Source organism: Pseudorca crassidens, chromosome 2, assembly GCF_039906515.1.
Source record: "Pseudorca crassidens isolate mPseCra1 chromosome 2, mPseCra1.hap1, whole genome shotgun sequence".
NCBI classification, from domain to species: domain Eukaryota; kingdom Metazoa; phylum Chordata; class Mammalia; order Artiodactyla; family Delphinidae; genus Pseudorca; species Pseudorca crassidens.
In genome coordinates this window covers 18,569,030-18,585,549 of record NC_090297.1, presented here as the reverse complement: position 1 = coordinate 18,585,549, position 16,520 = coordinate 18,569,030, and the positions used below count along the sequence as shown (strand labels likewise).

The window sequence follows — 16,520 nt, the reverse complement described above, 5'->3', positions numbered from 1 at the left end:
CCACATACCACTGGTCACTGAACATTGCTAGCCACTACGCATCACAGAAGCACGAAAAGAACACGGAAATCCTGAAGAGAAGCCCCCTTCCTCCTGCAGTTTCCCCCAAGCATGCTCTACAGACAAGGCTGATTATCGTGCCAGCTGGCAAAGGGGACATATTTACAGGGGTCCATCTTAACTATCAAAAGCAGGGCAATGAATAGTGGCTTCAATGCTGAGACACAATAAATTGTTAACTGACACCACAAACAAATAACCCAGACTATCCTTAGAAGGATAGAAAAGAAACTAGTAAGATATCTATCTCCAGGGAGAAGTCTGGCTGACAGCAAGGTAAAGGTGCGTGCTTTCCATGGGCAGACCCCAGGGGAACTGCCAGGAACGAGACACCCACAAAGAAATCTACCCCAGAGAGTCAGATGTCATCTGCCAGAGGTCAGATGACATCACCTATAGAAGGCTGGATTTCAGAGCGTCAAACACAGAACTGAGATGGGGCGGCCAACCAGAGGAGGCATCCCCCACTCTGTGGAACTGCAGGGGGGTCCCCAGAGAGAGGATCGCAAAAGACATCCACAAAATCATCTCACAGGACAGTCATCCTTAGATCTCCACTACTTCAGTAGTAATCTGGCACCGTCAGATTAGTAGTGAAGCCACCAAAAACAATCTTTCCCTCCCCCGCCCCAGCCCTAGAGGGACCCAAAACAGGGCCCAGGGCGTGGGGATGGAGGGAAAGGAGAAAAAGAGAAGATGCAACCATGTGTCCTCCCCACTCTGCAGGCTTCTGAGCCTGGGAAAAAGGGAAACTTTAAATTGGATGAAAGTCTGAAGGTTTTACATCAGACTGGACTGGGGCTTTTTATTACCCTGTCTGCCAAACCCAGCAGTTGTTTTTTTTTTTTTTTAAAGTTTTTTAACTTCTGTTTTATATACAAAGAGGTAATATTGTTTCTGCGTAAGGTAGATTCCTGGATGACCCATTCAAGGAAGTTCACTTAGTCCAACTTATTCCACCATGAGGCCAGCCCATAAACATGGGGAATGATGAGGTCAGCCCTCCTGCACCTCCAAATGATGTTCATTCAGTTTCCCAAGGCTGATTTCTATCAGTCCTCTTTCATAATTAAATAAAGTGTTTTGTGCGGTTTTTTCCTGGAAGAATTAAGGCCTTCCTATGCACAAATATTGTTTCTGCCACTGTTGCTAAAAAACTCCTTTGTGATATTAATCCCCACTGGAGACCAACCCTCTCCACGTCAAACAACAGAGGTGCTCATTTCACTTGAAAGATTGTTTTTAAAAACCTCCAAATTCTTCCCAATTCAAGACAGTTTATATTGTCTCAGTGATCCCCAGAGTTCAGAAGCACTGAAACTTTTTTTCTATCAATAAAAGACAAATTTAGCTAAAATACGTGCCACTACAAACATTAAGCAGCCTGAATCGCTCCCCTTTGGCTAATAAACATTGCAGAAATTCCAACAGGTAAACTGATCTGAGCTCCTACTGTCTTGTCAGGAGAAGATGCATAAAAAAGAATCCTGATTTACCCCTATTATTGAAAAAAGAGAAAGAAAGAAAACAAGCCCGAAGAAGATCTTCAAAAGCACTCATAAAGCTGTAAGTTTCTGCCAAGCTCTTATGGGTTTTGTGAAATCTTATCATTCACAGCACCGCAAAACAAACAATTCTATGTACACTTCCCTGTTTCTGCCATCAATTTGCACCTGGGTTGGTGGATCCACTTTCAAGACCAACAAAGGAAAACTTCTTTAGATTCATGCTAGAAAAGACCTTACCTTGTTCCACTGAGCTCATAAACTGCTGGGAAGCATTGGGGTTTCTCAGTGTAGGTTCACAAGTCAGTCTCTAAGAAGATATCTACCCCATGCAAACACCCAGTGAACCAGACTCTTTTCTTAAAGGGTTTAGTAGATATGACAGCACAAGTAATATTGATAAAATGAGTGCACCAAACCCCTCTCTATGCAATATCACTATGAGTTAAAGCTTCAGACACACACATTAACAAAGTGACCAAAATTACTCAATGATCCCATTTTCTTCACAAGAAGCCAAAACTTAAAGAAGCAACTCCATGACCCGTGCTGCAGGTAAGTAATATATTTTCAGTCTAAACTGTCCTGGAGGCCTGTGACAATGCTTACAGCTCTGTAAAAATGGACAATAAAATCTTTAAAAGAATTTTCCGAGGTCAAACTAAAAATTTAGCACTATCTAAATGGTGCTTGATGAACTAAAATTCTAGTTTAAAAAAAACACGTTATTTTAATGAACAGTGACTTTCTGAGTCACTGGTGTCTCCAAGGTACATTTGTGGGGGGATTTTTGTTTTGTTTTGTTCTGGGCTTAAAGAACAAACATTCATTTCCCAAAGATCTGGAGGCTGGGAAGTCCAAGGCAAGATGCCTGCAGATGAGGTGTCTGGTGAGAACCCACTTCCTGAGTCTTAGAGGGCTGTCTTCTGCTGTGTTTGAGTGAGGGAGCTGAAAAATATGGAACACTTCACGAATTTTCATCTCATCCTTGTGCAGGGGCCATGCTAATCTTCTCCGTTTCATTCCAGTTTTAGTACTATATGTGCTGCTGAAGTGATCACTTCAAGACACCTTTGGATCTTAATCACTCACTTGTTCTTTGATCAAATGGAAAACCACTGCATTAATTCCGTTTGGGCAAGTTGTCACTATGACCTTACTTGGTCTTGTTGCTTCTTGCTGGAGAGATTCTTCTCTACTCCTGTCTCTATAAGTCAGGGGCTTTTACCGGTGATCGTGACCTGACTGTAAAATTCTAGTTTCTAAAAAAGCAGAATGCAAGGCTATTAGTTGGTCTAGAATGAGTTTGTCTCAAAACATGTTTTGTTAAATACGTTGATTTCCTGAGCTGACCACTGACCAAAGTAATATTCTGCTGTCTCTGTCATTAGTAGCTTTAACCTGCTTTTCTATCTCCCAATCCAAGGCTGTCCCCAAAACTTCACTAGATGAACCTTAAGTCAAAATACCCAAGTTCTGAGGACTGCATCTATCTCGAAAAAGAACATGACATTCTAATTTATTTAAACCTCACTTTACAGATAATCTTGGCTCAGAATTAAACAAAAACTTAAATAGAAAACTCAATCAAACAAGTTATTCACATGAAGTCATAAACCAGCAACCATCCACCCATGCACCCACCCACTCATTCAGCCCACAAATATTATTGAGCACTTACAAAGTGCCCACGTGCAGTATTAATTGCTTGGAATGGCTCTGTGAGGAAAACAGACAAAATCCCTGCCCTTACGAAGCTCCCATTATAGTGGGGATGGAGGGAGGAGTGGGGGAACAGAGAAGGGTGCTGCTCGGCTGGTGCCAGTACCTCTGAAGGGGGTACAGTGAGGCTGCTTCTGCAGGTGTTATAAACACTGCAAAGTGGATTCAGCTGCTGCTACAGGAAGGAACTGCCACTGCTGGGGTGAAGATCTGTAGCTGGAGAGATGTTCACCGGAACAGGAAGCAAACTGGGAGGAGCAAGTCCCTTCCTCCTCCTCCATTCTGCAATCTCCCTCAGGCATTGTCTATGCAGAGTCTAACGGGGACCAGCTGGCAAAGCAGAAATGTAGTTTGCAGAGTCCCAGCACCAGCATTGCAAAGAATATAGGAAGGTGAGTTGGAGCTAAAATAGCTTGTAACTGGCACAATAATGAAAAGATAATTTAGGTTAGAAAATGATAAGGGCTTTGGGGGGAAGAAAAGAGCAAGGTAAAGAGGATCAGGAGAGTGTTACATTTTAAATAGGTCAATCAGGGTGGGCCTCATTGAGAAGGTGATTTTTGAGTTATAACTTAGAGTGATGAGATGCACCACTAATCTAACAATGGTCCTATCCAAGATGTCTTCCAGTCAGTCACTGCACTGCCAGTAATTGTCCAAGGCCAGCAAAATTCACTCCTTCAGGCCTTTCTTACCCAGATTTATATTTGAGACAGAACTCCTCCTATTTCTCACATTTCCTTTCCCAATCCTATGTAAACAGATGCTTTAAACTGAATCTCAGGAACAAAGCCCTTTCCTAAAACTGAAAAGATACCTGATCTGAGGAGGAATCACCTGGCATGACTCCATATTCCAAGAACATTCTAGAGAAAGCTTCTTCTCCGAAACACTTACCAGTTACACACACACACACACACACACACACACACACACAGAGGCATTCTTCAGCCTATGAGACTATTGATGCCAAGGCTGGGAATAAGCAAATTTGTGAAAGTTGTCCAATCATCTAAGAAACCATTTTAGGGGGAATTCCCTAGTGGTCCAGTGGTTAGGATTCTGTGCTCTCACTGCCAAGGGCCTGGGTTCAATCCCTGGTCAGGGAACTAAGATCCCATGAGCCGTGTGGTGCAGCCAAAAAAAATTTAATAATAATAAGAGTAATGCTGCACCTTTGAGCTTTCAGAAACCATTTTAAACGTTTGCATATTCCACTATGTAAAATACAAGGGCTTTTCAGATAAAAAGTAAAAGCCTGGGTAGAGTGACCCACAGAACCAAGTAGCCTTGAAATACAGATTAAAACCATGAGGAGACATCACAACACTCCCATCAGAATGGCTGAATTAAAAAGACTGACTAATGTTCACAAGGACTTGGAGCAACTGGAATGCTCATCTCTTGCTGGTAGGAATATAAGGTGGTGCAACCTCTTTGGAAATCTGTTTAGCAGAATTTTCTAAAGCTGAATATATGGCTACCTTCTCATTCAGCAATACCAATCCTAAGTATATACCCAAGAGAAATGGTTGCACAAAAAGACATGTACAGAATGTTCCTAGTAGCTTGACTTGTAATAGCCAATGACTGGGAAAAATTCAAATTAGTCAACAGATGAATGGGTAAATAAACTGCGGCAGAGGCATATAATGGGCTGCTACTCAACAGCAATGACAACAAAACAGCCCTCTGTACACTTGTCCATGCAGGACCCTATGGGGCCTTCCTGGGACAGACCTCCCTATGTCCTGCACCTTCCTCTTGTTTGTAGAAAAACTTTAGCCTCCTAGGCCTTCCCCAAATTCCAAAGAATAAATTTAATCAGAGAAGTGAGAAAATGCAGAAGCAAAGGGAAACAGTCAAGCAAGACAAAATAATAATAGTTTAGCCGTTAAACAGAGTCAGGGACGTTTAGTTCCTCCTCAAGTGCTATAGATAATATTCTGAGCTATATCCGTTGAGCTGTTTTGCAGATACTGAAACCCCCACCAGATGGAAGAAGTTAACTGTATGCTGTCTGCAAGCATGGAGACCCCAGACCAGTTGGAACCAGAAGGCTGATGGTGTTGACTCCCAGTTACCTCACTACCAACCAATCAGAAGTATGTCCACAAGCTAGTCATGCACTCCATAATCCCCCTCCCTTACCCTGTCTTTAAAAACCTTTCCCTGAAAGCCATCAAGGAGTTTGGGCCTTTTGAGCATTAGCTGCCTGGACTCCTTGCTTGGCACCCTGCAATAAATGGTACAGATTCCTTCACCACAACCGGTATCAGTAGATCAGCTTTACTACACGCGGGCAAGCAGACTCAAGTTTGGTTCCATAACACACTCAATAACTTCGATGAATCTCAAAAACAAAAATATTGTGCAAAAGGAGCCACACACAGGAGTACATACCGTATGTGCAAGAACAGGCAAAACTGATGATAATAGAAGTCAGAACTGTGGTTACCTCCAGTAGCGGGGTGGTATGGACTGGGAAGTTTTGAGGAAGCTAGCTGGGTTGCTGAAAGCATTCTCCACCTTGATCTGGGTGATGGTCATGTGGATATGTACATGTGTGAAAATCCATCAAGCATTTAGGATTAGCCTGGCTATGAACTTTGTAATCTGTGTGTTATCCCTCAATAGATAAAAGAAAAAGAGAGGAAGAGAGGGAGGCAAGCATCTTTCCTTAGGGAAGCATGGTAAGAAATCAAATAGTCTATAATCGTCAGCTGACTGCTCAAAGAGAAGTATGTGCTCAAATCTATCAGATATGACGCAGCTTCATCAATCAAGAGAAACACATCAGAACAAGCCAATTATAAACAAAATTCAAGCTGCTGTAAAATCTTTGAAGGTTATTCTAGTCAGCTCCACAAACTGGACAAGTACCCTTAAAAAACCCTTTAACATACTAAAAAGTTTGTCCTGTGTTTCCTCTTATATGACAAATAGTGATGCCTTAAATCTTCCTATGGACAAATTAAAGCAAGTCCTAATCAAAAAGGCACTTAACCAAATATATACATTAATCAAAAAAGGAAACAAATAGTTCTGATATAATTTGATCAGTATTCTTTAGAATAGTAGAGGAGAGTGTGGAATTTGGCTGGCGCTCAGTGTTTGAACAAACAGTTCAAAAATTATGCTTCTCTGTCTCCACAATAAAATACAAATATCTGAAACCACCTAACCGAGTGGATGACATAAGCCAGTTCATTAATTGCAAGACATTTTTCAGACAGCTGGTCAGCTACACAAGTCCCCCACCCCTACCCCTACTGAAGGACAGTTCAGGAGATATAAAAAAACATTTGATTAGTAAAGAAACAACACAATGTCCAACATCAAGGGCTATGGTAAGTAGTGATAAAGCCATATCGTGTAATATTGTGTAGCACTTAAAAATCATGGAGTAGAAGTCTACTTATTGACATGGCCAATAAACACATAAAAAGATGCTCAGCTTCAATGAAAATCAAAGAAAAGTACATCTAAACCTAAAGAAATGTATTTTACAAGATTATCTGTAGTAAAAAAAAAAAAAAAAATCTAGGAACAAGCTAAATGTCCATCCACAGGGGAATTTTGTAATAAGTTATAGTGTACCTATACTGTGGAATACTACACAGACCAAAGAGAATGAAGCAGATCTAGGTGCACTGACAAGGAAACACAACTATTGTATATAATGAATTATTTTGAAATTTTATTTTATTGAAGTAGAATTGATTTACAATGTTGTTAATTTCTGCTGTACAGCAAAGTGACTCAGTTATACATATATATATATATATACACATTCGTTTTCATATTCTTTTCCATTATGGTATCACAGGATATTGAATATAGTTCCATATGCTATACAGTAGGACCTTGTTGTTTATCTGTTCTATATATAATAGTTTGCATCTGCTAATCCCAAACTCCCAATCCATCCCTCCTCCACCCCCCTATAATGAATTACTTTTAAAGCCACGGAAGAATCTGTATAAAGAAGCTTTTCCACTTAAATTTCAATGTCTACAGATGCACAAAAAGAAAAACTCGAGAAAAAAGAATGTCAACACTTCCCTCCACCAACAGATGGCACCGACTATAGTGAAAGGTCATTTGAGACCTGCCATGGTGAACAATACAGTCCATGACTCAACTGTGTTGACATCCTTGTGCCCAAGTAATTGTTCACACGTTGTCAACCCCATAATAACCAATAAGCATAACACCCGTGAGAATCTTGAAAGCACTAATAAGAGGCAAAATTACAAAAGTAACCAATGTAGAAATAACATTTACTTTGAAAGTGGTGAGAAAATGAGGAATGGAAAGTTACAGGTGCATCTGGAAGGAATTGTCACCGTGAGAACAGTTTTAAAGCACAAAAAAATAAAGCATGCAATAAAGGAAAAGAGCTGTGTCTATTCAACCCAAACTAAGCAGAAAAGGAAAAAAAAGAAAAGTGAGACTGATGAAATGGAAAAAGTTTCAATCTGTGGCTAAATGATCAGGATCAAATCAGCTATTGATCAACTAATTTGTCTGGAAGTAAGAAGTGGAAAGAGTTAAAGGTTAAGCCCAAATTGACATCAGCTCTTATGAACTTAAGGAGAGGGAAGGGGATGAGCCCCAGGACTGGGAGCACCCCCTACCCCAGTTAACCCCAGGTGACAGAGGATGGCTCCTGGTGCCGGCCTCCCCCCACCAAGCAGCTCCACTGCTCTCGGTTTCCCCTCAACTGCCTAGAGAGAAGAAACCTTGAGAGGCGGCAGTCTCCCTAAATTGATTCCCCAGCCCTGAAGATTGGAGAAAGAGGGAAGAGTAAATCATGTTTCTGTTTGCATCCTAACCCTTTTAGGGCTTTTGAATGGCCAACATCACCCCACATGAGACAGGAGGGATTCGACAAAAACTGGTTAGAACCTACTAGGCCCAAGATGGCGGAAGATTCGACTTCCAGTAGACCTCGAGCCTCATTATACGCTCATTGTAATACATTAGCATAAGCCAAGTGACACACGCACAGGTGCCATGACAGTTCCGAGGTTTACCTAAAAGGCCAAAAGTGGTCGGTGGCCCAATTCTGGAAATCCCCACCCCTTCTCCAAAATAGTTGGAATAATCCTCCCACTCATCAGCCTATGAAATTACCCAGCCCATAAAAACTAACATATTTCGGGGCGCTATCACTTTCCAAAACGACCCTATGCCCTGGGACCAGTCTCCCTTCTCAGAAGGACAGCATTCTGTCTATGGAATGTGTACCTCTCTAAATAAACTTGCTTTCACTTTACTACGGCTTTGTCTTGAATTCTTACTTGTGCAAAGCCAAGGACCCTCACTTGGCAGCCTATCCCATCCCTATCGGTCACTTGCCCGAGACCTGGGACATGACCATCCTCTCGTGCCCCGTTTTCCTGCAACACATAGGCACCTGCCCTGGAGGAAGGTGAAGATTTGTTCTAAGACACTGGGGGCGTGTGAGGGTGGGCAGGGAAGCAAGGCAGACCCATAAACCAAACCAAACGAGCCCTAGTCAAACAGGCAGTTATCCAAGTATATATACAAATCCATAAACGGAAGCAAAATCATTTTTCTCCAGACCCACTCCCACCCCCTCCGCAGGCCTCACTTCGCACGTGCCCCCCTCCACTTAGCTCAGAAAAATACCTGGAACAACAGTGATTCATCTTAACACACAAATATAGAAGGAAACATAATTAACTGCAAATACTATGGCAAATACTAAGCCCACATATAAAAATTGAATGTCACTCGAAATTCAGGCTTGAAATTATCACCCTTGGTCACCCATGGGGCAGGCAGGAAGCCTTTGGGTCCTGGGTTTTCGGCTTTGTGCCCTGTTTCCACCTCTCTTCCCCCACCCCCCCTCCATGGGGCTTCCTTAATTTCCGAAAAGTCTGACCTCATCCTGAGAGCCCATTCACTTACCTATCACATACAAGAGGGCCCTTCCACATCATTTTCCATTTACTAGAATTTTCTTTTCACCATTTTTTCCCCCCCAGGAGGAACTTTTCCCTCCTTCTGGGAAAAAAGGAAAAAATTCCTTTCAATCAAGAGGTCAGTGACCATGACGTCCAGAAATGGTCCCCAATAAAGAGATTCATGGGTGAACAGGAATCTCCAAGAATTGCCACAATAACACACAGGGGTTTCCTTCTAAGGTTTGTGTGCACAAATGTGGTCCCATCAACAGAGAGACTGTGGTCCAACACTGACACGTGTGAAGGAGAAGGATGCCAGCTGCCTCCTTTCTGGGGTTCCTGGCCCCCTCTTGTATCTCTTCCAGGGCTGCCAGGAGGTGGCGTCTCCCATGTTCTCTGCCGACAGCCAACCACTCCGGACTGCACATCTTGTTGCTCCTCTTGGACCAAAGCCCCCCGTCTGCAGCCCCCACTGTGTCCTCAAACGCCGCCCAAACCAATGCTGCCCAAGGCACTGGTCCATCGGTCCTTGTCACATTGGCCTGGACACCAGCACACCTGTGACTCGCCACTCATCCGTCCGTAGCTTTGAGTTTCCCAGGCCATTGCCAATTCCTTAGCAACTGTCAAAGATAAACAAAGCTGGACATGAGTTAAAACGGCAAAAACAGATTTTATTCAGTAACTACCGACAGTAGGGGTATTGCTGAGCTCCACGCACTTTGCGCAGAGGTGACTAGGGCATTTTAAAGGGAGAATGAGGGAGTAGGGAGGGGAGAGACTGGGAGACTGGAGGCCCTATCCTTCCTGATGAGTGCCTTTCAAAGGGATGACTCTCAGGTCCTTGGAAAAGACACTCCTGAGTTGTAGGAGTTACATATACATCTCAAAGGGACAGAAGGAGAATAAGCCTTCAGAGACCTAGGTCAGGCATTGGCTAAAACAAACAGTAAATTCTTTTGACAGCCCTGAGCTTTTCCAGACAGGAAGGAACTCAAAAGCGGGTTCTGAGGTCTCAGGGACACAGCCTTAGGCTGCTAGAAGCCATGCTAGGGTTGGTCGCGTCTCTTAGTGTAGGGGTTTGGATGCAGTCATCGTGTGCCAAGAGTTCTTGCATTTCTCCTTACCTATCACCCAGATCCACACCCTTGGGCTCCCGACCTTGCTGTTGCTACCTGCCCGCCTGCCACCCACCTCAATTCTTGTCCACAAGCTGCCAACAGCACCACCCCAAATGCCACTTGGACATCTGACTCTGCAGCCTGCTTATCAGCTGCTGGCAGGGGAAGGACTCAACTTTCTCTTTGCTTGGGTTTCTGGTGCCACAACTCTCAGCTTTTACACCAGGAGCTTTTTCCTTCCCCAGTGTAACCATGAGCCACTAGCAAGAGTTCCAGCTACTGCCTCACCCTGTGTGGAGGAGCCACCGCCCACACCTGTCCAAGGCCCCATAGCCGAGCCTGGCATGGCCACATTCCTTCTTCCCTATTGTCGCCTGTCCCGGGGAACACAATTCCACCTACAAGTGAGCTGATGTGGATCCATTAACCCCCCACCCAGTCTATTCCCACCCCGACACCAAACATGCCCAGGTAAATTCAACCCCCAAGTGAGAGCAAAGTTCAAATTATTTTCCCTGGTGCACCTAGGCCTATGTAAATAAACAGCTCTAACCATGCAGGAGGGTAGAGTTTTACAGTGTTATCCAGTGTGGTTTTTGTTCCTGAATCCTTCCCCTCATCAAGAAGCAGCTAGGGCATTTGAAGCTTACCCTCCAGGAAGTCATGGAGAACGCAGCAAAACAGAAAGTCAATTCTTAGCTTTTTTAGTTTCAAAATAGACCTTTGATATTTATGGCCAAGGTCATATTTGAAAAAAAGAGGGTGGGGGTGGGGAGGGGAAAAGGCTGTTGAATTTTAAAACCTAAGTCATGAAAGATTCAAAGCACAATATTTATGTCTCAATAAATTCAGAAGAACGTGCAAGAAAGTAAAAGCAGTTTTTCCAGCTGCAGGATTGGGAGGAGAGAGATGAGTTGGGGAGGAGAGCAGGGAAGCTTAAGTGTTAGTGTGTCACTGAGAAGGGGCCCTGCTCCCTGCCATCTTCAATCCCTGGCCCATTCTCAAGAATAGAATTGACAGTGGAATCCCGTAAAGGCTCACAGGGGACCCAAGAGCAGAGAATCACCCTTGCTGAGGCCCCAACCAACGCAACAGTTGACTGCAGTTGTATGAGCAGTCCCAGCCAAGACCAGCAGAAATGCCGCCCAGCGCAGCCCAAATAGCTGACCCACAGAAACCTGAGCAAATAATATGATTGTTGTTATAAGTCACTGAGCTTGAGAATGGCTAATTACACAGAAACAGATAAGTGAATTTGGACAAAATCGCTTTATTTGTTTACATTTGTACTGGGAAAAAGAAATAAGCAACAATCATTTCTATAGCAAGAGGGTTACGTTTTTAAAGATGGGTAAACCTATGTATGCTTTCTATATGCAGAGAAAATGTCTGGAAGGTCACAAAAGAGACTGAATGATGGCTGGAGAGAGGAGCTGCGGGAGAGGGAAGCATACTTTCCACATGTTTGAGAGTTTATAAACGTGCATTACATTTATAATAAAAGGAAATTCATTGAGTACTTGGCTATATACCAGGCACTGTGCTAGGCATTAGGATCAAAAAATTGAGCTAGACATTGTCCCTGCCCTCAGAAAGCTCCCGGCCTAACGGTGACAGCCATGCAAACAGACCACTGACAGCAGAGAGAGGAAAGGCATAAAGAAGCAAATGGACAATTTTATGGGGCGGGGCGGGGAATGAGCACGCTGGGACAGACTGAGAAAGTTCACAGAGGAGGCTTAAAAATAAGTCAATGCTGGTGGCATAAATGGGGGAGGACCTGAGAGGAGGGGTGGAGGGGGGAGGCACGTCCCACCTCTGGGCTTCAGACCTTCCCTCATTCTAAAATGAGGGAATCAGGCTAAGTTATCTTGGACACCACTTCCAGTTCCGAAGCCCTAGGCCTTCCTTCACCTTCTCTCCCTCTGTTCAGGTAGCATATTCATCACACGGTGAGAATAAGAAAACGAATACCATATGTAGGCGAAGCTCAACATGCGGAGAGAGCTGTAAACTGGGACTCAGGGATGTGAGTTTCTTACTCAGACTTCTGCAGGCAGATATTGTTTTGTCTTCTGTGATTCAAACACCACATGTGTGAATTTCAGAGGTCCGGTGTAGGGGAGGAAAAATATTTCCTCTACCTATCTTAATTAAGTTCCTCAGTTGGGGCTCTGTAACAAAAGATAGATTAACAAGAGAAAACAAACAGAATTTTGTCAACATGTGTATTTCATATAAACATGGGAGAAACTCAGAGATGAGTAATTTAAGGAGGTAACTTAGAACTCAGGCTTAGGTAGCTTATGTAGCTTATCTTTGTTCTTCAACAAAGAACAATAGATTTGTAGAGCAATGGCAGGTCAAAAGAAAGAAGTTTTAGGCTTCAAAGGGCAACAAGCTGTGTGAAAGTAAATACATGGGGGAAAATTAATGGTTGGTTGGTTGGTTGGTTGGTTTGTTTACAGTAACGTTTGTCTCTGGTCTGATAAGAGTCCAGGGTCATAGTAAAGGAAAATTTATATCCTGCCTTTAAGCAGAACTGGGGAAGGTATAGAGAGCTTTTCCCTGCATTTGCTATTTCTTAATTGCCTTCAGCTCAAAATAATTCTTACATTAAAAAGGGATATTTTGACATATTCTCATTTACTTCACAAGTTATGTAGACCAGCCATCCATCTGTAGATGGAATCACTGAAAAAAAAATGGGGAATTACAAAACAGAGGACAGTGTCTTATCTTGGCACCCAAGGCAAGTTCCTAGAACCTCAGCAAACGGTGCAGTGGGTTGGGAAAGAACACTGGAGTCAGGAAACTGAGTTCAAATCTGGATCCAGCTGTGTGACCTTGGGCAAATTACTCACTCAATGATTCTGTTTCTCCATTTACATGTTATTTACAAGTAACTGAGCCTCTATGAACCCGCTGAAGACTTAAAATCAATTTCAAACATAATCACATTAAAACACACACACACACCTCTGAAGGCAAAAATGAGTAATGAGTATTTTTCCTGGAATTATAGTACACATCACATAGCAAAACTTCCCCCAAATCTTGGCTTTGTAGGGGAGGAAAAATAATTTGCCTTTTACACTTATGAGTTCTTAGCTGAGACCCTTGTAATAAAAAATAGAGAAAAGCATAAAAGAAAAAAGCAAACAGAAGTTTATTAACATGTATGGCTCATGTATACATGGGAGATACCCAGGAAAAATGAGCACCCCAAAGAGGTGGCTTTAGAATTCAGGATTAAATACTATGTTCATAGGGAAAGAGGTAAGGGGATGTAGGCCTCTTAGGGGAGAGTATGTAATTTGGTGGAAAGATGAATGGGCTCTTAGAAGAATATGTGGGAGATAAGATAGTTTGTGACAAAGTTACCTGGGTGTGGTATTGACATCCAGTCTCCTCTCCTATGATAAGAATGAATCTTCCCCTGTTAACGAAATTCCCAGGGAGGGGATTTATGACATCTGAGTTTCTTTGGGAGGATTTATCTTTAGGCAGATAGGGGAGTTCAGAGAAAGCCTGTCCGTGCATTTGTTGTTTTTCAAATGGCTACAGTTCAAAATAATAGATATATCAAAGCAGCATACTTTGGGGCGTGGCATGGCCTAAACGCCTACAGTCATATTTTGTGGTGGCATACTCTACAGCCTTCAGCTCTTTCTTCAAATTCCTCTCCCTTTAGCAGCTGCCACAGTTGTCCCTCTCTCTGTCTCTCTCACTTATATCTTCCAGCCCCTCTTCACCCTCTTAGCTGCTGATGCCCCTCCAGCCTCACCCCCCAGGTCCAGCTATTCCTTTCTTATGAAGAGCAGTAACTCCACCTAACACCCTCCTTAGATGATTATCTACAACTATTCATTAAAATACTTTTGGTCTCCAAGACTGGATGAAGAACACAGACCTTGCCAAGTGTTTGGGAGGATTAAATAAGAAAAGTATGTCTAGTGCTGAGAGAGAGAGAGCAGATACAGCAGATATGTGTTCCTCTTTTTGCCTTCCTTTCTCCTGGACAGTAGTGGATATTCAGAAGTGGAAAATGGGGCAGAAAAGCAAGCTGCCTTAAGGAGAACTGTCAACCACTGAAAACCAGACTTTGTACTGAGATTTTGGGGTGTGTGATTGAGTCCCCTCCCCACTACACACACATCTTTCTAAAGTACCCCCAATCCCCCTTCACCCAGTCACACTACTGCCCTTAAACATTCTTCCTTGTGGCCACTTCACTACCTGACTCTTTCCCCACCTGTTCTTAGCTACCTACCAGTAGGTATCCATGGAAACGTCCCTAAATAGGCAGGCAAGTTACTCACTGATAAAGGACCCTGCTCTCCCTTCTTGCTACCTTGAAATCCTTGCTCTACCCTTCTCACAAGGTATTGGTAGTGTCACCAAATCAAACATGGGTCCACTCACCCAATGTACAGCAAAGTCAATCTACTGACAGCAGGTTGCAGTAAAGGAGAGTGCAGCTTTTATTGCAGGACACCAAGCAAGGAGAATGGGCAGCTCATGCTCAAAAGACCTAAACTCCCAGATGGTGTTCAGGGGAGGGTTTTTAAAGGCCACATTTGGGGTGAGGGTTGCAGCTCACAGACTTTCTTCTGATTGGTTTGTGATGAGGTAACAGGATGGTGTTTCAGGAATCTTAATCATCAACCTTCTGGTGGCAACCAGTCTAGGATCTACATGATTGTGGTCAGCAAGGAGTCACCATCCTCCATCTGAGTATGTGTGTGTGGGGGGGGGTCTCAGTATCTGAAGAACAACTCAAAAATATGCATCAGATAGTTATGTATATCCCTTGAGGAAGAACTAGGACTCTGTTTTATCCACTGAACTATTGTTTCTAGACTGCTTTTCCTTTTTTTCTTCCTTCCCTCACCTCCTTAATTAGTAATTGCTTGATTCTGTTCTTTGGAACTCAGGGAAGTCCTAGGAGACTAAAGCCTCTTTCTACAATCAAGAAACAGGGGACACAGAGGGGCTTTTGCACCTGGGAAGGCCCCACAGAATCCTGCTCAGTCTCAATCCCTGCTTTTCTTTGATACTCCTCAATCCTGAGGGGAAGGGGGTGGGATAATGAAGGGAATACAGTTTTGAACTGAGAGGTTAATCATAAACCCAGCATGGGAACTCGGTTTTAGGGGAGCTCAGTTTCACTAGTTCTAGTCCCTGTGAGCAAAAACCAATTGCACCCAGTCAGTGCTACCTCAAAACATGCTATGTGGCAGTTTCTTCTAAAGTTAAACAGTATTTACCACATGACCCAGCCATTCCACTCCCGGTGTTACCCAGAAGAGGTTAAAGTACATGTTCACACAAGATTTATACACAAATGTACATAACAACTTTATTTGCAATAACTAAACACGGAAAACAGCACAGATGTCTATCTGCAAGAGAATGGACGAGCTGTGGTCACATTACGGAGTCCAAGCTTGTACTGCCCACCACACAACAGGCCAGCAAGTCAAGAGACAAGTTGTTGGACAAGGAAGAGTGAATTTACTCAGAAAGCCAGGAGACCAAGAAGTGTAGTGTCCCAAAGAACCAGCTTACCCGAGTTAGAATTCAGGCTTCTTTTCTACTAAAAGGGGAGGGTGGGCTGGGGGGGTGGCGGGGGAAGGAGGTAGCTGGTTGCTGTGAACTTCTTGGTGCTGGAACCCTTTGCTCCTGCAGCTGTCCCTGTAGGTCAGGTCACCGTGTTCCTATAAACCTCCCACAAGACAAATGTTATTCTCTGTTCTGCAACTTTTCATGTCTATAGGAATGGAAAAGTGTTACACATTTAAAGGTCAGAGCCTTGAGGATGGGCTATCTTGTATATTTCAGGCTACAGGCAACATTCTTTCACAAAGGTGCAGAGTCAGCATGACTCAGCACAGGCAACAGAGCTCAAGGGTTAGCGCTAAAGGACTAGATCCAATATGGAGTCAGGCTTGTTCTCTGTTACAGTCACTCCATACAATAGCACCAGCAATAAAAAGGAATAAACAGGCAACCACACAGATGAATCTCAAAAACGTTATGCTGAACAAAAGACACATGCCACAAAAGTGCACATACTAGATGGCTCTATTTACATGAACTTCTAGAAAAGGCAAAATGAATCCATGGTGACAGACAGCAGATCAGTGGCTGCCTGGGCCCAGAGGTTGGGGAGG

General features: G+C 43.4%; 1 long non-coding RNA gene and 1 other non-coding gene across 2 annotated transcripts; both read right to left on the bottom strand.

Annotated features, from left to right (window-relative positions):
• Positions 1–2,516: 2,516 nt before the first annotated feature.
• Positions 2,517–2,626, bottom strand: LOC137220275 (U6 spliceosomal RNA). Its single transcript, XR_010941587.1, has one exon. It is a non-coding gene; the product is annotated as a U6 spliceosomal RNA (small nuclear RNA).
• A 4,348-nt stretch (positions 2,627–6,974) lies between these two features.
• Positions 6,975–14,908, bottom strand: LOC137217371 (uncharacterized). The gene is made up of 4 exons (XR_010940083.1): positions 14,770–14,908; positions 13,729–13,905; positions 12,319–12,518; positions 6,975–9,846 (listed from the first exon to the last, which is right to left on the bottom strand). It is a non-coding gene; the product is annotated as an uncharacterized lncRNA (long non-coding RNA).
• Between the last annotated feature and the right edge of the window lie 1,612 nt (positions 14,909–16,520).